Raw genomic sequence first — 24,159 nt, 5'->3', positions numbered from 1 at the left:
CTCTCTCATGGTTGATCTAATCCAACTATTTAATTCAAGCCAATTTAATATAATGAATCTAATTCATTTAATTAAATTGATTCAATGAGTCATAATCTAAATTAGACTCATTGAACACATGAATCAACTTGAGTTCAACTCAATTAGCCCAATTAGGATTACTCTTAATCCAATTTGATTCATCAAATGAATCTAATCCTCTTGGTTCATCATATGAACCTAATCTCCATCCACTTGTTCTTTGTGTGTGACCCAATAGGTTCTTGTAACGTTGGCAATTCCCCTAAACTCATTTAGAAATATAAGTAATGAGCGGTATCTAGCAATACATCATTACTACCCAAGTTACAAGAATGTTGAGATCCAACATCACATTGTGACTACTAATTGTGACTCCTCACAATATATGACAAGTGTCCTTCTATCCTAGACATCTAGATTGATCAATGTGAGGCATAGACCGTGTCATCCTCTAATCAATCTAAATCTTGAACTCCAAGTAGACTCACTCAATCAAATGAGCTCAATATCCTATATTGACTCATTTGGGCATGGCCATGCACTTCGTGGTCTCACTCTATCAAGAATACCGATGTCTCTCCCGTCATATAGGAGGGATAGATCTCATCTACATCACTCACATCCCTCCGCATAATTTGTTACATACCTAGTAATCGCCTTTATGGTCCACCCAGTTACGAGTGACGTTTGACGAAACCAAAGTACATAACTCCTTATGTAGGGAACCATGGTGACTTCAGGTCTAAGGACTAGTAGTCATACTAATAGCCACATGAGAAAGTATATGACACTCATATAACGATCCATGATACTTTCTCATGGCGGGTCATTCAGTATACATTCTCTAATGCATACCCATGTGTCAACTTGATATCTCTATATCCATGACTTGTGAGATCAAGTCATCGAGTTGACCTACATGCTAGTCTTATTGCATTAACATTGTCCCTGAATGTTAATACTCGACTAGGAATGATTAAGAGTAGTGTTCCCTATATCATCTCACTATCGGTTCAACTAACCGATTGATATAGGTGAGAACCGTCTACTCAAGGACGCTATTATACTTAGTTTATTTGGCACCAATACAAGTAAGTATAATAACCAAAAACCAAATGCCTTTATTTATATAGAATATGATACAACAAGTCTAAAATACAATCATCAAATGATTGGCTCTAGGGCTCTAGCTAACAATCTCCCACTAGCACTAGTGCCAATCAGTGTAGGCTCTAAGCCCAAATGACCTAGTGTGACCATCATGCTTCTTCTGTGCCAAAGCCTTGGTCAAGGGATCTGTGATGTTAGCCTCTGTAGGTACTCTGCAAATCTTCACATCTCCTCTCTCGATGATCTCTCGAATGAGATGGAAGCGCCGTAGTATGTGTTTGGTCCGCTGGTGTGAGCGAGGTTCCTTCGCCTGTGCTATAACTCCATTGTTGTCACAATAGAGCTCAATAGGGTCAGCAATGCTAGGAACCACCCCAAGTTCAGTGATGAACTTGCGAATACAAACTGCCTCCTTTGCTGCCTCTGATGCAGCAATATACTCGGCCTCTGTCGTAGAATCAGCTACTGTGTCCTGCTTCGAACTCTTCCAGCTCACAACACCACCATTAATGCAAAACACGAACCCCGACTGCGATCTATAGTCATCCTGGTCGGTCTGGAAGCTAGCATCACTGTAACCCTTTACAACTAGCTCATCATTGCCTCTATATATCAAGAAATATTCTTTAGTCCTTCTTAAGTACTTAAGAATATTCTTGACCGCTATCCAGTGACTTTCACCTGGATCTGACTGGTATCTGCTCGTCATGCTCAAAGCATACGAGACATCGATACAATCATCACATGACATGATCGATCCTATGGCTGAGGCATAAAGGATCTGATCCATGCGGTCTCTCTCCTCTCTAGAAGAGGGACCTTGAGTCTTCGAAAGACTCACGCCATGTGACATCAGCAGAAATCCCTTCTTGGAGTTCTGCATGGCAAACCGAAGGAGTACCTTGTCAATGTATGTACTCTGACTTAGGCCAAGCAATCTCTTAGATCTATCTCTATAGATCTGTATCCCAAGAATACGGGATGTCTCACCTAAGTCCTTTATTGAGAAGCAACTCCCTAGCCAGGTCTTAACAGACTGAAGCAAAGGGATGTCCTTCCCAATGAGTAGTATGTCATCCACATACAATATGAGGAAGACAACTATATCCCCTACAACCTTCTTGTAGACACAAGGCTCATCTTCGTTCTTGATGAAACCAAACTGTTTGATTGCATCATCGAATCGAAGATTCCAGCTCCGAGAAGCTTGCTTTAGTCCATAAATGGACCTATGCAGCTTGCATACTCTACTAGTATGATGTGGATCTACAAAACCCTCAAGTTGTGTCATGTACACATCCTCGAGTAGGTTTCCATTCAGAAATGTGGTTTTGACGTCCATCTGCCATATCTCGTAATCGTGGTAAGCTGCAATAGCAAGCATGATCCGAATGGACTTAAACATCGCTATTGGAGAAAAGGTTTCATCATAGTCAATACCATGAATCTGCTTGAAACCTTTAGCTACCAAGCGACCCTTATAGATAAGTCCATCCATGTCAGTCTTTCTCTTAAAGACCCACTTACACTGAATGGGTTTTACCCCTTCAGGTGGATCAACCAAAGTCCATACTTGGTTGGTGTACATGGATTCCATCTCGGATCTCATGGCCTCTAGCCATTTCTCAGAATCTAGTCTCATCACAGCTTCTTGATAAGTGGTAGGCTCATCGTCTATGAGCACAACGTCATCATGGTCAGACAAGAGAAATGAGTATCTCGCAAGCTGACGACGTACCCTATTAGACCTGCGAAGAGGTATGTCTACTTGAACTGGTTGTTGTTCCTCAACTCTTTATGGAACAACATCATCCACAACACTTTGTTGTTCCAGTTCAACTTCCATCGAGACTTCAGTGCTATTATTCGCATCTTGAACTTCTTCAAGATCGAACATGCTCCCACTAGTCTTTCTAGAAACAAAGTCCCTTTCTAGAAAGACCCCAGTCTTTGCCACAACTACCTTGTTCTGACTGGGAATGTAGAAGTAATATCCCTTAGTTTCCTTGGGATATCCAATAAAATAGCACTTGTCGGATTTGGGTCCTAACTTGTCTGAGACTTGACGTCGAACGTAAGCCTCACAATCCCAAATCCTCATGAAAGACACCTGGGCATCTCTCCCAGTCCATATCCTATATGATGTCTTTATCACGGCCTTGGATGGAACTCGGTTGAGTATAAAAGCTGCTGTGTCTAGAGCATAGCCCCAAAGGTATGTCGAAAGATCTGTGTGACTCATCATAGATCGTACCATATCTAATATGGTACGATTCCTCCTTTCGGATACACCATTCCACTGTGGTGTTCCAGGAGGAGTGAGTTGGGATAGAATCCCACACTCAGCTAGGTAGTCACGAAACTCATGACTAAGGTATTCTCCACCTCGATCGGATCGAAGTATCTTAATACTCTTGCCAAGCTGGTTCTGTACTTCATTCTTGAATTCTTTGAACTTTTCAAAGGATTCTGACTTATGTGTCATCAAGTACACATAACCATATCTACTGAAGTCATCAGTAAATGTGATGAAGTACCTATAACCGCCTCTAGCAGCGACATTGAAAGGGCCACATACATCACTATGTATGAGTTCTAACAAATCAGTTGCTCTTTTGCTGTGCCCACTAAAGGGAGTCTTGGTTATCTTGCCTCGTAGGCATGACTCGCATATCTCATAAAATTCAAAATCAAATGAGTCCAGCAAACCATCCTTATGGAGCTGGGATAAGCGCTTGTCATTTATATGACCTAAGCGACAGTGCCAGAGATAGGTTTGGTTCATGTCATTTGACTTGAACCTCTTGGTACTAATGTTATAGATAGGACTCTCAAGGTCTAGAATATAGAGTCCGTTTATCAGAGGTGCACTACAATAGAACATTTCGTTTAAATAGACGGAACAACATTTGCTCTTTATTATAAACGAAAAACCTTTCTTGTCCAAACAAGAAACAGATATAATGTTCTTAGTTAAAGCATGCACATAACAACAATCATCTAATTCTAGTACAAGCCCAGAGGGCAGAGATAGATGGTAAGTTCCTACAACAATAGCAGCAACCCGTGCTCCATTGCCTACTCGTAGGTCTACCTCACCCTTCGTCAATGCCCTGCTATTTCTCAGCGCTTGTACATTAGTACAAATGTGCGAAGCACATCCGGTATCTAATACCCATGATGAAGAAATAGAGATGTTGACTTCTATAACATGTATACCTGAAGTAGAAATCTTATTTCTCTTTTTCTTAAGATCTTCCAGGTATTCTTTGGAGTTTCTCTTCTAGTGCCTTGCTTGTCCTTGATATAGGTGACAAAAATGTTCAACCATATCGTAAGCGCCCATCAACTCATGTTGCTTCTGAAGCTCAGAGTTCATGGTCGCGAGCATAAGACAGGACACATCTAATACGTCATCTTGATGCTTCTTGTAAGCATCTCGGTCTGCTCGCGTGGCAGTGGCAAGAGGAGCCTCCGGAATAGGCTGCTCCAGAATGTACAGTTTACGTTCTTGGGTGAGAACTATTCTCAGGTTCTTGTACCAGTCCAGGAAATTTGCTCCGTTGAGCTTGTCCTTCTTAAGGACAGAACGCAGAGAGAAGTTGTTCGTGTTTGACGTCATGGAAATTCTACAACAAAAATAAATACAGAAATAAGTATCATATTCTTAATCATTTAATTAGGCCTTTAACTAAATGATGCTCCTACTGGATTCTATAATTCATGTGGGACAAGATCCACATCATACTAACCCTTGAGTTAGCTTTGGCTAATACGCCCAAGACTTAGTATGATCGGTAGGTAACGATTACCAATTACATCTCTATGCAACTCTTGTTTATAGGATCAATATCCGCATTTATATTAAAACTCGAGTTAGCTTTGGCTAATACGCCCGAGAGTTAATATATATGTGATTTTGACCTATCTTTCCAACCGTTGGAAGAATGCCTATAGTTATACTCGATCCAACCGAGTTAACTAGGAATACTCAATCTAATTGAGTTGTACTCACCCATGCATTGATAGACGGTACCAAGATTGTCCCTCCGTACCCTACCAAGATAGTATGTGTTGCTCTGCTTTGGCAGATTCAACAACAACATGCGATTGAGGTAATGGTAGGTATCACGGCATGGTAGGCATTACGAGTTGACGTGATTTAGATCTAATATAAACGATGATGCGTATCATATACTCGATAGATCTAATCTAATCGAAGGGTGCATCATGTGCACGACTTAGATCTAATCTAATCGTAAGGCACTAATTAATTACTTAATTAACTAGCATGCATCACATACACACAAAACAATTAATTAAATAATTAATCAAATAATTTTGTGATTATGTCATGGCCCTACTACAATCTTCTCAAGCCAATGAGAAGATCGGATGGTCAACCTAAGGTCAACAGCTTCTCAAGTTCCTTCCTTTGACCACCTCGTGTTGCTCGCGCCCTCCTCGTAACTCCGTCTCGAGTGGACCTTCCACCGCTTCAAAATTTACATTACATTTTGAAACTCGAGTTACATTCGAGTCTAAATCTAATTTACAACCAGAATATAAGAGAAAGGCACGACGCACAGGTCGCGAATAAAATAAAAAAATAAAAATACAAGTACAACACGCACATCACATCACAGCGCGCAGGCCGTATTATGAATTACAACACAAATTGTCCAATCGAATTGAGTCTTTGGGCCATGACTATCACAAAAATAATATATAATTCAAAATTATATATTTTTTCATAATTTTCTGTAATTTTTCATAATTTTACAGATTTTATGAGTAAATTTTTCCCGGCGGTCCCGATTAGCGATTTCGGGCGCAATCGCGGAGAAAATCCCCTTGCGGGGTTAGGGGCAGTACCCCTACCCGCGATCTAACCATCGCGAGTTGCTCCTAAGCGATCCAAGAGCGCCTTAGCCCGCTGTCCCAAAAAATTTTGGGGCGAAACTTTAGCGTTTTGGAAAATTCTTCTCGGTAGTCGAAGCCTACAAGTGCCGAAACACTTGTGCTTCGCTTCTACGAGAAAAATACCCATAAAAACTCTAAAAACCATAAAATTACAGAATATCACAGAATATAATTTTTGTCATAAAAACAAAAACTAAACTCGTACAAGCTTCGCACGTGGCTCTGATACCACTGTTGGGTTTTTCGGGCCGCGAAAACCGCTTTTTCGCGTCGCGGAAACCCCGAAACCCCCTAACCATTGGATCCGTGTGAAGAAAACTTTCGAAAATACAAGTACGAGTTTCAAACTATGATCTACAGTAGATCTACAAAGGAAAAACATTTTATACCTTCGATGTGTGCCCTTCGCGAATCCCGCTCGTCCAAGGTACGCCGGATCTCGTGATTGTCAACGTAGACAATCCTCTAGAAGTATCCACACGAACAAGATGTGTTCTCTAACACACAAGGATGGAGAATAGAGCACCACAAGTGTGCTAGCACTCTCTAGGGCTCTCGGGTAGGATTGGAAGAAGAAGAAAGGAAAAGAAGAGAACACACTTCTCTAAAATCTCTATGTGACTTTCACTAACCTTTCTTCTTGGATTAGATTCACTCTCCTTTCTTCTCCCTTGCTTGAAACCCACGACCAAGAGAAGAGAAGGAGCAAGAAGAGAGCTTAAGAGGAGGAAGATCACTTGAATGAGAGTTACTCTTGTAAAATGAAACTCTTTTCATCTAATTAAGTGGTTTGTAACCTCCATGGAATACCAAGAGTCACAACTCTTGGTAACTCCCATGAGGTGGCACTTCACTTAAGTAACCATGATGATGTGGAGCATCATCATTGGTCCACTTAATGCCAACTCACCAATGAGGTGGCATAAAGTCAAGTCAAACTTGACTCTTCATCTTCCTCTCAAGTCAAGTCAAACTTGACTTAATCTCTCTCATGGTTGATCTAATCCAACTATTTAATTCAAGCCAATTTAATATAATGAATCTAATTCATTTAATTAAATTGATTCAATGAGTCATAATCTAAATTAGACTCATTGAACACATGAATCAACTTGAGTTCAACTCAATTAGCCCAATTAGGATTACTCTTAATCCAATTTGATTCATCAAATGAATCTAATCCTCTTGGTTCATCATATGAACCTAATCTCCATCCACTTGTTCTTTGTGTGTGACCCAATAGGTTCTTGTAACGTTGGCAATGCCCCTAAACTCATTTAGAAATATAAGTAATGAGCGGTATCTAGCAATACATCATTACTACCCAAGTTACAAGAATGTTGAGATCCAACATCACATTGTGACTATTAATTGTGACTCCTCACAATATATGACAAGTGTCCTTCTATCCTAGACATCTAGATTGATCAATGTGAGGCATAGACCGTGTCATCCTCTAATCAATCTAAATCTTGAACTCCAAGTAGACTCACTCAATCAAATGAGCTCAATATCCTATATTGACTCATTCGGTCATGGCCATGCACTTCGTGGTCTCACTCTATCAAGAATACCGATGTCTCTCCCATCATATAGGAGGGATAGATCCCATCTACATCACTCACATCCCTCCGCATAATTTGTTACATACCCAGTAATCACCTTTATGGTCCACCCAATTACGGGTGACGTTTGACGAAACCAAAGTACATAACTCCTTATGTAGGGAACCATGGTGACTTCAGGTCTAAGGACTAGTAGTCATACTAATAGCCACATGAGAAAGTATATGACACTCATATAACGATCCATGATACTTTCTCATGGCGGGTCATTCAGTATACATTCTCTAATGCATACCCATGTGTCAACTTGATATCTCTATATCCATGACTTGTGAGATCAAGTCATCGAGTTGACCTACATGCTAGTCTTATTGCATTAACATTGTCCCTGAATGTTAATACTTGACTAGGAATGATTAAGAGTAGTGTTCCCTATATCATCTCACTATCGGTTCAACTAACCGATTGATATAGGTGAGAACCGTCTACTCAAGGACGTTATTATACTTAGTTTATTTGGCACCAATACAAGTAAGTATAATAACCAAAAACCAAATGCCTTTATTTATATAGAATATGATACAACAAGTCTAAAATACAATCATCAAATGATTGGCTCTAGGGCTCTAGCTAACAAACCCTACATTCTTCCTCAATATAGGCAAATGCCCATCCTTGAGCATTATCCATTTGAAACCAGTTGAAAAATGAGGATATCCACTCCCAAGTAAAGTCCAAATGCTCAACCTTGAGCATTTTCTCACACAGAAGGTTAACCACCTTCCAAGGTTCATGAAAAATAATTTTCATGTCTTTAAAGAGTCCCTCTCCCTAAAGACATGGTGATAACTTCTGCCATTGCACCAACAATGACTTGGAATCCCTAAACCTAAACCTTTAGGAAACCCAAATTTCGAAGTTGTGAGGTTCAAATATTCAGAATTTGAAACAACCCTCAACCTAAACTTCAACATAGTCTTCCTTAACCAATCCATCCTTGTTTTCAACATGAAAACTCCCTTTTTATGTATACAAATGTATTTTGAGAGGTTTGGAATGGTTACCTAGACTAAAATAGGTTCAATATGCTGAAAACAAGCTTTCCCAGTCAAAATCAGCATCTTCGATCGATTGGAGTTAGGTTCCAATCGATTGAACCCTGCTGAATCGATCCACTGATCGATTCAGTCTTCTTGGATCGATCGGCTGATCGATCCAGCGAGCCTCTGCTCGCTAGAATTGCCTTTTGAATCGATCCACTGATCGATTCAGACACTCCAATCGATCCATGGATCGATCGGAGCTCTGATAGTTGCTGAATTTCAAATTCAGCCAACTTCAGAAACCCCTAGAAAATTCTACAAAAATCCAAAAATCATGAAATTTCGTGTAGACATTATTTAGGGCATACTTTAGTATGAAAAAAATAGTTTTCTATGAAAATACATCATATTTTCAAAAATTGACACAAGCTTGAAAACTTACTAAAACTTTAGCGTTTTCTTCAAGTTTGTGTCTAACTATTCAATGGTGATTACTATCAAAAGATAGCCTTCACCAAGGTTTTCCAAAAGCCTTTTAAAATAATTTTCAAAACCAATATCTCATCACATTCCTTGGGCTTAATGCACATGACTTGTACATTAGCTTTCCCAATGATGGGAAAAACACATAACTATGTGTTTTGATGAACTTAAAACTCAAACGAATGTACTAAATCAACATCTTAAGTTTTGTTCATCATCCTAACACCTCACTTGTATCTAATGTGCACTAAACCACATACAAGTCATCTTATAGGTCTTTGTGAGATGTAAATTTTGGTTTTGCCCTAATCTAGGGATCATGCATATCTTTCTAGGCATTTTGAGTGGTAACCATCCACCAAGGATGTTACTTGTTGATTTCACTTGTTTATAAATGCCTTTTGTCCTTAATTTTAAGGAAATAAACATAATGCATGATAATGTTATGACATACATCAAAATGGATTAGCTTTCAAAAGAAAGATTCCTATAATTACATGATATATGTATGACATGACATGGTATTTTTTTTTTATAGTAAGTCATGAATATAAAATATAAAACTAAATATGATGTCATGGCATATAGTGAGCAAACAATCATAGCAAGGTTTAGCATAAATAAAATACCTAGATTACCTATCTAGGTGTCCTTAAACCTTAGCTAAGTTAAAACTTAAACCTAGATTGCCCTCTAAATGCTCCAAGAAAATGCCAAAACCTAACTTGGCATTTCTAATTCTCTTGATTAACTTATGCCAATTGAAATTAAGCTTATTCTTCAAATGTTGGCATATTTCGTTTTTCCACAAGAGTAGCACTTTGAAATTAAGGCTTAAATTGGCCTTAAATTTCCTAAGAACATACCAAAATCCCAACTTGATAGTTCTTATGATTTTTCCAATTTGTGTCACTTAAAATATCATCCAATTTATCAAATTGTGACACATTTTACTCTTCTCAAGAGTAAAACAATAATCATTTTCATTTTCAAAGGTTAATAATAACCTTGAAAATGCTTCTTGAGTGTCAATTTCTTCAAAGTTGGGTTAACTACCCTTCTTCTTAGAGTTGACACTCTCTAACCCATCTATGGGGTAGAGAAAATGCTCCTAGGAACCCAACACCTATTGGTGCTCCTTGGATGCTCTAGGTATTTACTAGGGATAACTTCCCTAGATACCTTCCTAGTGACCTTGTTTGGCTTCTTGGAAACCTTGGTCACATTTTCTAGGTCAACTCTAGGGATAGTCTCCCTTGTGACCTTGTTTGAGACTTTCTTAGACTTCTTAGAAGCCTTAGTCACATTTATTGCAAAAATACTCTTAGGGATGACTTCCCTAGTATTCTTGACTTGACCACTAGACCTAGGGTTAGTTCCATAACTATATGGAACCCTATGGTACGAAATTTCATCCTTCTTAGCCTTAGGTTTGTATCCCAAACCTCTATGGCCATTGGATGACTGTGATACTCCTAGACCTAGATTTTTACCCTTAGACCCTTGTGTCATATTTGTGATTTTTCTAAGGGTCTTCTCTAATTTATCAAGTCTTGACCCCAAGACTTGATTTTCCTTCCATAATCCCTCAACCATAGATTTTTCACTAAAATCATGATTTTTCTTCTTCTTAGGTACATACCTAGAATCCTTAGGGTTCTTACCTAAGTTTCTATCTACCTTTCTAACCCTAGATTGAGAGGTTTTGGCATGATAAGCTACATGATTTTCCTTAACTCTATCATGCTTCCTATTTTCATGGTAAATAGCATTAAAATGATATAAATTTGACCTAGCATGCTTTTTACCATTTTGCAAGGAAATAGGCTCAATAAAAGATACCTTCTTTTTTACCTTAGAGGCTCCCCCTTGAGTTGAGCTTCCTCCATGAGCCTTGACCACCTTCTTCCCATTAGGGCATTGACTTCGGTAATGCCCCTTTTGATTGCAAGAGAAGCACACAATGTGCTCCTTGCTCTTCTTTGTTCCGGGGATGGTCTCCTTGGGCTTCTCCTTGCCCTTTAATGCCACTTGGCCCTTCTTCTTGGCCAATTTAGGGCATTTGCTCTTGTAATGCCCATGTTCCCTACATTCAAAGCATATAATATGATTTTTATTATTTATTGAAATGTTTATACCTTTTTGTGTAGGGATGACACTTTCTCCTTTGGATCCGGAGGTAGAAGCTTCCTCTTGATCCGAAGATGATATTCCTCCATTTGATTTTGCTTGACTTGTGGAGGTGGAAGCTTCTTCATCCTCTTCTTCTCTTGACCCGGATGTGGAGGATTCTTCTTGCTCTTGTTCCGGTGTCAATGAAGATTGCTCCCCCTCAATCCTAGAGGTGGAGGCTTCACCTTCTTCTTCATCTTCATCCTCTTGTACATGAAACAAGGAATATACTCCTTCCTTACTCTTTTGATTGCTATCCTTTGAGGATGAAGCTTCTTGGACCTCCTCTTTGGAGGTTGAGCATCTCTCAACCTCGGAGTCCTCCTCTTTGGAGGTTGAGCATCTCTCAACCTCGGAGTCCTCCTCTTCTTGGTTTTGATCCATTGAGTCACCCTCTTTGGATTCTCCTTGATTTGGTACAGTGGAGGGGATCTCATGAATCCTTGCCAATTTGCTCCAAAGCTCCTTGGCATCTTCAAACTCTCCAATTTGCTACAGGATGTTGCTTGGCAATAAATTGACCAAAAGCTTGGTCACTTTGTCATTGGCCTCACATCTTTGGATTTGGTCTTGGCTCCACTTGCTCCTCTTGAGTACTTTGCCCTTGGAATTTGTGGGAGCTTCAAAACCTTCCATGAGAGCAAACCATTGCTCTATCTCCACCATTAAGAAGTTTTCGATCCTTGATTTCCAAAGATCGAAGCTTGTAGATGTGTATGGTGGAGGCACCCTCGTGTCGAATCCGAGTCCATCTCGGAATTCCATTTGAAGTTGAGCTTCTTGATGAAGTCTTCGACTTGTAGAATTTTGCTCCAACTTCTTCACCCTCTAGCTTTGCTTGTTTTGTTTGCCCCTTCCGGCGATGATTCCGGTGAAGAGCGACCTCGCTCTGATTACTAGTATAATTTTATAGTCAAGATAAACTAATACCAAATTACACTACAACCACTCCAATGGTTTGTCCCATTCATCTTGGTTGTGAGCTACTATTTATAATTTATAAGGAACTGATAACATGATCTTCTGTGTGTCACCTCACACCATATTATCTACAATATAAATTAAATGGACAACTACACTTAGCATAAATGTAGACATTTGACCAATGTGATTCTTATTTCAAAATAAATGTTTATACAAAAAGCTAGACTTTTAGTATACACTCTAACATACTTATCTTTAGATATTGTCATTTGATATGTATAGTGGTTTTTAACAAATAGTAATGATTATGTTCATATCTGCATCGGTATGTCACTACTAGTTACCTGTTGCATGTTTGTTTTTACTTACCTGTTTTGCATTCATATCTGCTTGATTATATATGCTCATAGAGGTAGTGGCAAACCATGCCTTACGATACACCGGACTAGACATTTATCATATCTGACCTATATACCTAGATCTTCGTATTTGATCCATCTATTTTTGGTACATGTTTTATAGAGGTAGATATGGTAAAGATTTTCATGTTTAGTGTCATGCACCATATTGCATGACTACATGCTGAGCGATTAGTATCCCCATTATTATTGAGTTCATCACCAGTTACATGGATCTACATACACAACCACTCATGGGTTAGTGGTATATTAGACAGGGTGTGTGACAGTTTGCTCTGTCAGTGCTCCGCTGGTCCACTCATGGGTAGCGTGACGCAAGGTGGTAGCACATCAGGGATCCCTCCTCTGGACTGTCTCAGGGAGATGAGAGCATTGAGCTCCCCCACTTATAATTTGGGGTAGGAGGATAGGTGTACTCCGATAGCATCATGTCCACTCGGTCACTCATCAAGAGCAGTGATAGCAGAGTGCACAGTTGTCATAGCCCTACCCACTCGGTCTCACCATCGTGTGTGAGATGATTGACTGGCATCAGGGGTGACCATGTCATATGCATCATATGCATTATTACATTTATTGCTTGTGTTTGTTGCACTTTATTTGCTGCATATTGGATGGATGATTGACATGCATACAGGGACATGTTATTTACGGTCTGACGACCTTATTATTCTGATAGGAGGTCCTGGTGAGTACAACTTCTCGTTTTCTTACAGTTTTACATTTTCCATTACTTCAGGAGACTGTACACATATTTATTACTATTAGTTATTTCTTACTATGCATGTCAACTTGGTATCCACTGAGTGTTGGACTCACCCCGTTGATTATATCTATTTCATGTTGAGGCCGTCAGGTGATTCTAGTCGCTAGTCCCCACTTCGTGTCACGACGATTTTCTGCTTACGGGCTTGGTTCCTTGTTTTTGTGATGATCTACTTGTTGATCTATATATTTGTTATTGTAATCGAGGATTTTTATCGAGTTTTGGTCTACTACACTATTTTTCTGTTACGTTGATTTCTCTGTTGTGTTATGTGTTTTCCGTCGTAGTAGTGGAGTAGGTTTTAGTTAATATAAACTCCGTGGTTGTGTCAGCCAGAGGCTGAAATATATAAATGTGTGGATTGTTAATTATGTTTATTATTATTATTCCGGCCGTGTTGGCCGAGATTTGTGTGGCCCGAAGGGCTTGTAGTAAAGTTTCATATTGTCACCCGTATAGGGAGATATTGTCGAATTTTCTTCTGGCAGGGACTACCTGGGGCGTGACAATATTTTTGGTATTAGAGCCAAGTTGTCGTGTTCTGTTTTTCATGTTTTGGATTTTCAAATTAATCTGATACCAATTTTTTGGTATTAGAGCAGGTTGAGATGCCTGTGTTTCGTGGTTTGGATTTTCGAGTTAATCTGATACCAATTCTTTTGGTATTAGAGCAGGTTTATGATACCTATTTTTCGTGTTCCAGATTTTTGAGTTAATCTGATACCAATTCTTTTGGTATCAGAGCCTAGGTTTTTGCGAGTCAATCTGGGCAATTTTCGGATTTATATGGATTCCTGTCGATTTTTTAGGTTCGAAATTCTGAGGCATTATTTGACCTCGTCAAGGAAAGGTCATAATTGGGGGTTGGACAGCGACGGAACATCTCCAGACGGCAAATAGGTAAAATGTTAATTTTATAATTTTAATACTTGTATTAATACTTAGGTAGCATAGATATCCTTATTGGTCATAAAAAGATATGTAGTACATAAAATGAAGCTAAAGATATTTAAAGGCTATAAACAGAGGACCATGGGAACCATACAAAGACTTACATTAATGCTTATTAGTATTATGTAATTAGATCTTGTTTTGGCCTTACAAATGATGAACTTATTGAACCTCCCACAGTATGATATACATCTAGAATAATGGACCATGCATCCATATGGGTATGTTTGGTACGAGCTTGTACCTGTACTATTCCACAAGGATAACCGGTTGGACTTCCTAAAATATCTTTTTCTTCTTGTATTTGATTCCACCATTCATTCCTTTGCTTTCCCTACCCTTTCTTACCTCCTCTACAACACACTTACATGAGTTATGTGATTCCTCTTCCTTTTCCTAGTCCTCCTCCTCCTACGTCTAGAGTTGGTGATTAGTAGAACCAATAAAATTCAGTGGCTTCCTCCACTTAGAGTTGTGCTAGGGACCAATACTAGCACCTCGGACACTTGAAATGCCACATTCTGACAGTGGATTGAAAACTTATCTTGGTTAGGAGCAAATGAAATGCATTGTAGCAGACCCTTACCAAGTTAAGTTTCAGCACCGATATTTAATTCACTAAGCATGGTAGGCCAGAGACTAGATGAATTCACGTGGTTACCAGGAAGGATGTGCAACGGGCCGACGGATCTATTTTCCTTGGTATGGTTTTACTTTATGAATTATCCGCCGATATGCTGATAGATACTGGTAGCTCACATTCCTTTATTTCCCGTGCCTTCATGAGGGACATAGGTAGACTACCTACTCTTAGATCGCAGTGACTGTCTGTCTCCCTACCGTCCAGTGATACATTGGCCATCACTCAGAAGGTCAGAGGTTGTCCGTTAGACTTTGACAATATGATACTCATGGTTGATTTATTAGTACTGAAAATGGTCAAGTTCGACATTATCCTTGGCATGGATTGACTGTCTGCATATCATGCCATGGTTGATTGCCAGATGAGGGTGGTCACATTCTGACCTCCGAACCAACCCTCGTGGGATTTCACTGACATAAGGGATGACGACATATCGATCATTTCTGCGATTCAGGCTCAGAAGCTGTTGTCGCATGGTTGTCAGGGATTTCTATTGTCTTTAATTAATACTGATGACAGCAGTAGTTCCCAGCTCTCAGACGTTCCAGTGGTCCAGGAGTATCCGGATGTATTTCCAGATGAGCTACCAGGCTTGCCTCCCCGAAGGTAAGTGGAGTTTGCTATTGAGCTAATTCCGGGAACCGCACTGACATCGAAAGTTCCATACCGTATGACACCAAAAGAGTTGGACGAGCTAAAGGTCCAACTCCAGGAATTATTGGGCAGGGGATTTATTCGTCCTAGTGTTTCTCCGTGGGGTTCTCCGGTATTGTTTATCAAGAAAAAGGATGGTACTATGAGGTTGTGCATCGATTACAGACAACTGAATGCAGTGACCGTTAGGAATAAGTACCCCTTACCATGAATTGAAGATTTGTTTGATCAGCTCAGAGGTACATCAGTATATTCTAAGATTGATCTACGATCCGGATATCATCAGTTGAGAGTTAAAGAATCTAATGTTCAGAAGATAACATTCCGCACTAGATACGAACATTATGATTTTTGGTAATGTCATTTGGGCTTACCAATGCTCCAGCGGTGTTTATGAATTTGATGAACCACATCTTTCTGAAGTATCTAGATCAGTTCGTTGTTGTCTTCATCGATGACATTTTGATCTACTTACATTCCGAGGAGGAACATGCACAACATCTTCGCATAGTTTTGGAGACTCTTCGACGACATCGTCTATATGCGAAGTTCAGCAAGTGTGTTTTTTGGCTACCCTCTGTTGGTTGTCTGGGTCACGTAGTTTCCAACCGAGGTATTTCAGTAGACCTTCAGAAGATCGAGGCTGTCACCAATTGGGAGTAGCCAAAATCAGTTCAGGAGATCCAGAGTTTCTTGGGATTGGTCGAATATTACAGATGTTTCGTCGAGGGTTTCTCGCGTATCGCTATGCCGCTGATACGCTTGACTAGGAAAAGCGTGAAATTTACTTGGTCAAAAGCTTGAGAGACCAATTTACAGGAGCTGAAGTGGAGATTAGTGTCGGCATCAGTTTTGGTTTTACCTTCTGGAGAGGACGGATTCGTACTCTACACCAACACTTCTCTTCAGGGTTTGAGCGCTGTCTTGATGCAGCACGGCAGGGTAGTCTCCTATGCTTCTCGTCAGTTGAAGGAGCATGAGAAGAACTACCCAATACATGATTTGGAGCTAGCCATCATTATATTTACTTTGAAGATTTTGCGGCATCACCTTTATGGTATTACATTTAAGATTCTCACTGATCATAAGAGTCTCAAATACCTTTTCACTCAAAAGGAACTTAATCTCCGACAGAGGAGATGGATGGAGTTCCTGAAGGATTACGACTGTACTATTAGCTACCACCCAGGGAAAGCTAATGTGGTTACCGATGCGCTTAGCCGGAAGTCCAAAGGGACTTTAGTTTGCCACTGAGTTGTGGTCACGGACTTGATTCAGGATTTCTCCGAGTTGGGCCTTGAGGAGCAGGGACGGACAGAGCAGAGTATTTTGGTTACCATGGTTGCTCAGTCGTCGATCGGGATAAGGATCCGAGAGGCCCAGACCGGTGATTAGCACTTACAGTCTATTAGCAGCCAGATGCAGCCAGATAGCTTTCGGGCAGTAGACAGAGTTCATCTGAGATGACGCGGGTATTATATATTTCCGAGATTGATTATGCATACCTCCATCTCACCCAGTCAGGGAGGAGTTACTTCAGGAGGCTCATCGCTCTCGATTTGGTATCCACCCAGACGGGGCCCGCATGTATCAAGACTTGAGGTGTTCCTATTAGTGGAACGACATGAAGAAAGACATCACGGAATTTATAGCTAAATGTCTTATCTGTCAGCAGGTGAAGGTTGAGAACCAGAGACCTGCTGGATTACTTCAGAGGATTCCGATTCTAGAGTGGAAATGGGAGCACATCACTATGGATTTTGTGGTGGGATTGCCTAGGGCACGATGAGGCCATGACGTGATTTAGGTAGTCATTGACTGATTAACCAAATCCGCACACTTCTTAGCGATCCGGAAGATCGATTCTTTGGATCAATTGGCAGAGCTATATTGTCGGGAGATCATCAGATTGCATGGTGTTCCATTGAGTATTATATCGAATAGAGACCCACGGTTCATGTCTCGGTTCTAGCAGAGTCTGCAGCAGGCCTTGGGCACTCAGCTCCGTTTTAGTATAACTTTCCATCCGTAGACAGATGGACAGTCAGAGCGAACCATTCAGACTCTAGAGGACTTGCTGAGGTCTTGTGTTATGGATTTTGGAGGTAGTTGGAAGGACCACTTGCCATTGGTAGAGTTCGCCTACAACAACAGCTATCATTCGGCTATCCAGATGGCACTGTTTGAAGTGTTGTATGGTAGACCTTGTCGGACACCCACCCTCTAGGAGGAGGTTGGGGAGACCCAGCTGTTAGGACCTCAGAGATCTCAGCAGGAGGCAAAGTTGGCCCGCACTATTAGACGGAGGATGTCTGAGGTACAGGACCACGAGAAGAGTTATGCTGATCGGAGACGTAGATGTTGGAATGTATACTAAATGCCTAGCTTTTTGTATAAATATTTATTTAGAAATAAGAATCACATTGGTCAAATGCCTATATTTATGCTAAGTGTAGTTGTCCATTTAGTTTATATTGTAGATAACATAGTGTGAGGAGATACATAAAAGATCATGTTATCAGATCCTTATAAATTATAAATAGTAGCTCACAACCAAGATGGAATGGACAAACCATTGGAGTGGTTGTAGTGTAATTTGGTATTAATTTATCTAGACTATAAAATTACACTAGTACACTATGAGTGTATTGAGTAGGACCATTTGAGGTAGTTTCTTTTTATACTGACTATATAAGAGAACAACACCTCTATTATTATGAAAGTGCGTGCTCTTAATCGTGATATAATAACAAGCACGTATATTTAATATTTATTTCTTTATTTATCAAAGGGTGTGATTTAGCTCGTTAAATCAATAGACCCGATAAGTTGAGAAATGATATCATTTATATGGTGTGTTGTTGATTATAGAATGAAACTGTGTCCTAGTAAACTAGGTTGATGATGTCCTATTGAGGAGCTCATAAGGATTGTCATGTAAACCCTGCAGGTGGATCTAGTCCGGCATGACAATGAAGTTGAGTGGTACTACTCTTAAAGCTAGATATTAATTAAGTGAGTTGTTAGTAACTCATTTAATTAGTGGACATTCTATATCTTAAACACAGGGAGATTAATGCACTCATAATAAGAAGAAACCCATAATGTAATTTGGGATTGGTGTGGTAGTTCAATAATAATTCTTTAGTGGTATGAGTTATTATTGATGAACTTGAGCTAGGTGTTCGGGGCGAACACAGGAAGCTCAAGCTCATCGAGAGACCAAAATCAATTTATCCTCTCGGTCCCTGTTGTAGCATCTATAAAACCTTATATCCACTAAGTCCACTTCTTATCCAAGTAATGGGTCGGACACAACCTTGCTTGGAGCAAGGGGGTCGGCCAAGCATAGGCTTGGAGCCCAAGTAGTGGCCGGCCAAACCATGCTTGGTGTCTAAGCATGGGGCCGACCACATAGGATTAAAGGGAGATTTTATTTTTGTTAAAATCTTTCTTTTTGTAGCAATTCATTAAAGAGATTTAAAAGAGAAATTTTATTTTTAAAATTTCCTTTTATAGTCATCTTCAAGGTTTTAAAAAGAGTGTTTTATATTTTAAAATATTTCCTTTTATAGCTATCTACAAAAGATTAAAAAGAGATTTTAATTTTGTTAAAATATTTCCTTATTTATAGTTGTCTATAATGTTTAAAATAAAGATTTTAATTTTTGATAAAACTCTCCTTTTTTGTAACTATGATTTAAAAAGAGAAGTTTTAATTAATCTCTTTTTTTTTTTTTTGTAGTTGTCTACATGTTTTAAAAGAGAGAGATTGATTTTTAAAAACTTTCTTTTATTATCATGTGCAATAGGAAATTTAAAAAGAGAGATTTTAATTGTTATTAAAATTTTCTTTTTTAAAGGGAGACCACAAATAAGGAAGTTTTAATTATGTTTAAAACTTTCCTTTTTGTAGACATCATGGTTTAAAAGGAAGTTTTTTTTGTTGTAAAATTTTTTCCTTTTTAGACTCCATGATGTGGCCGGCCATAGGAAGAAGAAAAGAAAGTTTTAATTAAACTTTCCTTTTTTGCCAAGATCAATGATTATAAAAGAGATGGAGAGGGTGCCTCATGAGATAATACTGTTGGAACCCCAAGGTTGTTTTGGTGTGATCAACAAGTTAAGTTAGGTCCTAGTATTTCTAACCTTGTGTCTAAGTGTGCATGAGCTTAGGAGCACAGGTACTCGAGCGGAAGACGCAACTAGCGAGAAGGACGGCACGCGGTGCGTCCGAGGGATGAGGTGCTGCGGAAGAGTACCCCAGTGGACGAGAAGGAAGCGTGCGGTGGTTCTGAGGGACGAAAGCCGGAGCGGAAGATTGCTCGGGGAGCAAGAGGCGCAGCTAGCGAGAAGGTCGGCATGGGGTGCGACCGAGGGACGAAGACTGCGGATGAGTACGCTGGTGAACGAGAAGGAAACACGCGGCGATTCCGAGGGACGAGAAGCCGGAGCGGAAGGTTGCTTGAGAAGACCGGAACTTGGGTTCGGGTAAGCCCTTTTCCGGATGGTAGAGATCACCCAAGCGAGCGAATCCGGAGGAGAAGAACCGGATCGAGGCGGGACTGAACCAGAGAAGAGGTCTCTGACGAAAAAGTCAACATCTGTTGACTTTGGGCTTCGGGGTGCCCGGAACCCTTCCGGGCGCCCGGACCAGACTTTTGACCAGGATCGAGATTTGGCTCGATCTGATCGTTGGGGGATAAAGTTTATCCCCCCCAGGGCGCTCGGAACCCCTTCAGGGTGCCCCGACCAAGGCTATAAATATAGTCTTGGTCCAGAAGCTTTTTAACGAACTAAGAACTGTAAATCCAACGCTTATGCGCTTTAGAGTTTTAGTTGAGCTTCTTTCTTTTTGTACGTCAACGCTGTAAGAGGCTTCTCCGCCTAAAGGAGATTGATATTAGGCTTAATCTTCCTTGGATTAACAACCACATCAGTTGTAACCAAGTAAACACTCGTGCCTATTATTTTATGCTTTTTAATTTACTGCTTAATCTATTTATGCAAGTGTTAGCTTAAAGAGTTCGAGGAAGGTTGTTTTTGTTTTTATTTTGCAGGATATCCAACAACCCCCTCCTAGCCGGCCCAACGGTCCTATAAGTGGTATCAGAGTCGAGACGCTTCAGGAGGACTAACTGCCGAACGAAGCAACGATGGCCGAAGCAAGCGTCTACCCACCAGTGTTCGAGGGGGAGTTTGATTCTTGGAGGCAAAGAATGGAGGTATGCCTAAACTTAGATATTAGTATTTTTCTAATAATGAAAATAGGTTATGAAGCACCGAAGAACACGAACGGAGAAAAAATCGACATACGCCTCTAGAACGAGAAGCAACGTGACGAGTCCATGGCAAATGCTCGGGCAGAGTTTCACATTCTAAGCACAATACCAACTAAAGATTTCGACAGAGTCGGAGAGTACAAAAGCGCGAAAGAACTTTGGGAAAAGTTCTTAAAGCTCTACGAAGAACCGGTTGAAGCCGTCTCCTCAATAGACATCGAGCCCTCATCAGAAGAATCCGAGACGGAAGAAATTATCGAGACAACCCTTACAAACTCAATGGTCGAATTCCATCCCGAAGCCACAGAAAGCCCATCCCGGATGAGCAACGATGAAGGGGGAGAGACTTCGGAAGAAAGCAACTCGACAGGGGGAGAATCAACTATCGAAAAGGTAAGTTAGGTATGGACTCGAACTTCTGATCAATTGGTTCAATTAATCGAAAAATTTCCTAAAGATTTTTTCGAATCAGAAATTGAATCTTCAAAAAAGTTTTTTTAGATTAAGAAATCTATTATTAATAGACTCCTGCAAATTAGAATTTTTGTTAAAAAATTCCTGCAAACTACAAAATATTTTTTCGAATGAATCTTGCACATTGCCGAAAGAATTTTTTATATCGTCGGAAAAAATTTTCGGATTAAAAAATCTTTTGTCAAACGAATCTTGTAAAACAAAAAAATTGTCGAAAGATGTTTTACCTATTATTTTGCTGAAAGAATGTTGCCGAATAAAAGTATTGTCAAAAGAGTCTTGCAAGTTACAAAATACTTTGTCAAACGAATCTTGCAAACTTGAAACATGTTTGAAAGATCTTTTACCAAATATTTCGTCAAAAGAATTTTCTGCATGTTTAATATTATTTACTTTAAATCTGAAAAAGTGTGATTTAAGAAGTTATGATATATTGAAATGGAAATTTAAAACTTTCTGATAAAAATATTAGAATAAAATAAATAAATGCATAAATTTTTTTTTTAATATTATCAATTTTCTTAAATTTTCTTGCATAAATTTTTGGGCTTAGAAAATTTTTTTTATTGTGAAAACTTAGAAATTTTTCAAAAGTTATTCTTAACTTAGAAATTTTCTCTGATATTTTGAGATTGCTATTGTGAAAAGTATTGCAAAAATTTCAAAGTTCTCAAAATTGACTAAAAAAGGTCTTAATGACTTGAAAATTTTTTTTACCTAGAAATTTTCCTTGACTTAGAAATATTTTTTTTGAAATATTTTTTTTCTAAGTTTTTAACCCTTAGATTGTTTTTCTTGAAATCCCATTTTTTTTGTGATCAAAGGGGGAGAAGGGAAAGTATAACTCTAGGGGGAGGTAGATAAATTTAATTTTTTTTTTCTTTTCTATCTTTTTGCACTTAAATTGTAAATTAAGTAATTTACTTAATTTTATTTAATGTCTATTTTTACCCTAACTTAAATTGGGTTGATCACACCAAAAAGGGGGAGATTGTTGGAACCCCAAGGTTGTTTTGGTGTGATCAACAAGTTAAGTTAGGTCCTGGTATTTCTAACCTTGTGTCTAAGTGTGCAGGAGCTTAGGAGCACAGGTACTCGAGCGGAAAACGCAGCTAGCGAGAAGGACGACACGCGGTGCGTCCGAGGGACGAGGTGCTGCGGAAGAGTACCCCTGTGGGCGAGAAGGAAGCGTGCGGTGGTTCCGAGGGATGAAAGCTAGAGCGGAAGATTGCTCGGGGAGTAAGAGACGCAGCTAGCGAGAAGGTCGGCACAGGGTGCGACCGAGGGACGAAGATTGCGGAAACATGCGGCGATTCCAAGGGACGAGAAGCCGGAGCGGAAGGCTGCTCGAGAAGACCGAAACTTGGGTTCGGGTGAGCCCTTTTCCGGATGGCAGAGATCACCCAAACGAGCGGATCCGGAGGAGAAGAACCGGACCGAGGCGGGACTGAACCAGAGAAGAGGTCCCGGACGAAAAAGTCAACATCTGTTGACTTTGGGCTTCGGGGTGCCTGGAGCAGTCCGGGGCGCCCGGTGCCCTCCGGGGCGCCCGGTGCCCTCCGGGGCGCCCGGAACCCTTCCGGACGCCCGGACCAGCCTTTTGACCAGGATCGAGATTTGACTCAATTTGATCATTGGGGGATAAAGTTTATCCCCCCCAGGGCACCCGGAACCCCTTCGGGGCGCCCCGACCAAGGCTATAAATATAGCCTTGGTCCAGAAGCTTTTTAACGAACTAAGAACTGTAAATCCAACGCTTGTGCGCTTTAGAGTTTTAGTTGAGCTTCTTTCTTTTTGTACGTCAACGCTGTAAGAGGCTTCTCCGCCTGAAGGAGATTGATATTGGGCTTAATCTTCCTTGGATTAACAACCACATCGGTTGTAACCAAGTAAACACTCGTGCCTCTTATTTTATGCTTTTTAATTTACTGCTTAATCTATTTATACAAGTGTTAGCTTAAAGAGTTCGAGGAAGGTTGTTTTTGTTTTTATTTTGCAAGATATCCAACAACCCCCTCCTAGCCGGCCCAACGGTCTTACAAATACAACCTAGGCTTTCTCCTGTCTTCATTGTGTGGTCGGCACCCTTATTGTTTCTTTAAGGGCCGACGACACACAAGCCTTGATTCCTTGGTGGTCAAATCTCTTCCATGCTCTTCTCTTTTGTTTTCTTCCTTTGAGGCCGGCGGTTCTTCAAGCTTCATCATCTTGGTGGCCGATTGCTTGGAGAGGAAGAAGAAGAGAAAAAAATTTCTTATTTTGGCATCCCTTGATGGTGTGTGGTGTCACACACCATCACATTGGTCAAGTATCTACATTTATATATACTGAGTGTAGTCGTTCAATTAATTTATATTGTATATAACACGGTGTGTGGTGTCACACACAGGAGATCGTGTTATCGGTTCTTTATAAATTATAAACAGTAGCTCACGACTAAGATGGAAATGAACAAACCATTGGAATAGTCGTAGTGTAATTAGGTTTTAGTTTATCTTGACTAATAAATTACACTAGTACACTCTAAGTATATTAAGCAGGATCATTTAAGGAAAGTTCTTTTTATACTGACTTAATAAAAGAGTAAGTCCTTAGTTATTATGGAAGTGTGTGCTCTTAATCCTAATATAATAACAAGCACATATATTTAGTATTCATTTCTTTAACTTATCAAAGGGTGAGATTTAGCTTGATAAATCAAAAGGCCCGATAAGTTGGGAAATGATATT

This window comes from Zingiber officinale, chromosome 1A (assembly GCF_018446385.1).
Source record: "Zingiber officinale cultivar Zhangliang chromosome 1A, Zo_v1.1, whole genome shotgun sequence".
NCBI lineage: Eukaryota > Viridiplantae > Streptophyta > Magnoliopsida > Zingiberales > Zingiberaceae > Zingiber > Zingiber officinale.
This window is presented reverse-complemented; position numbering follows the sequence as displayed.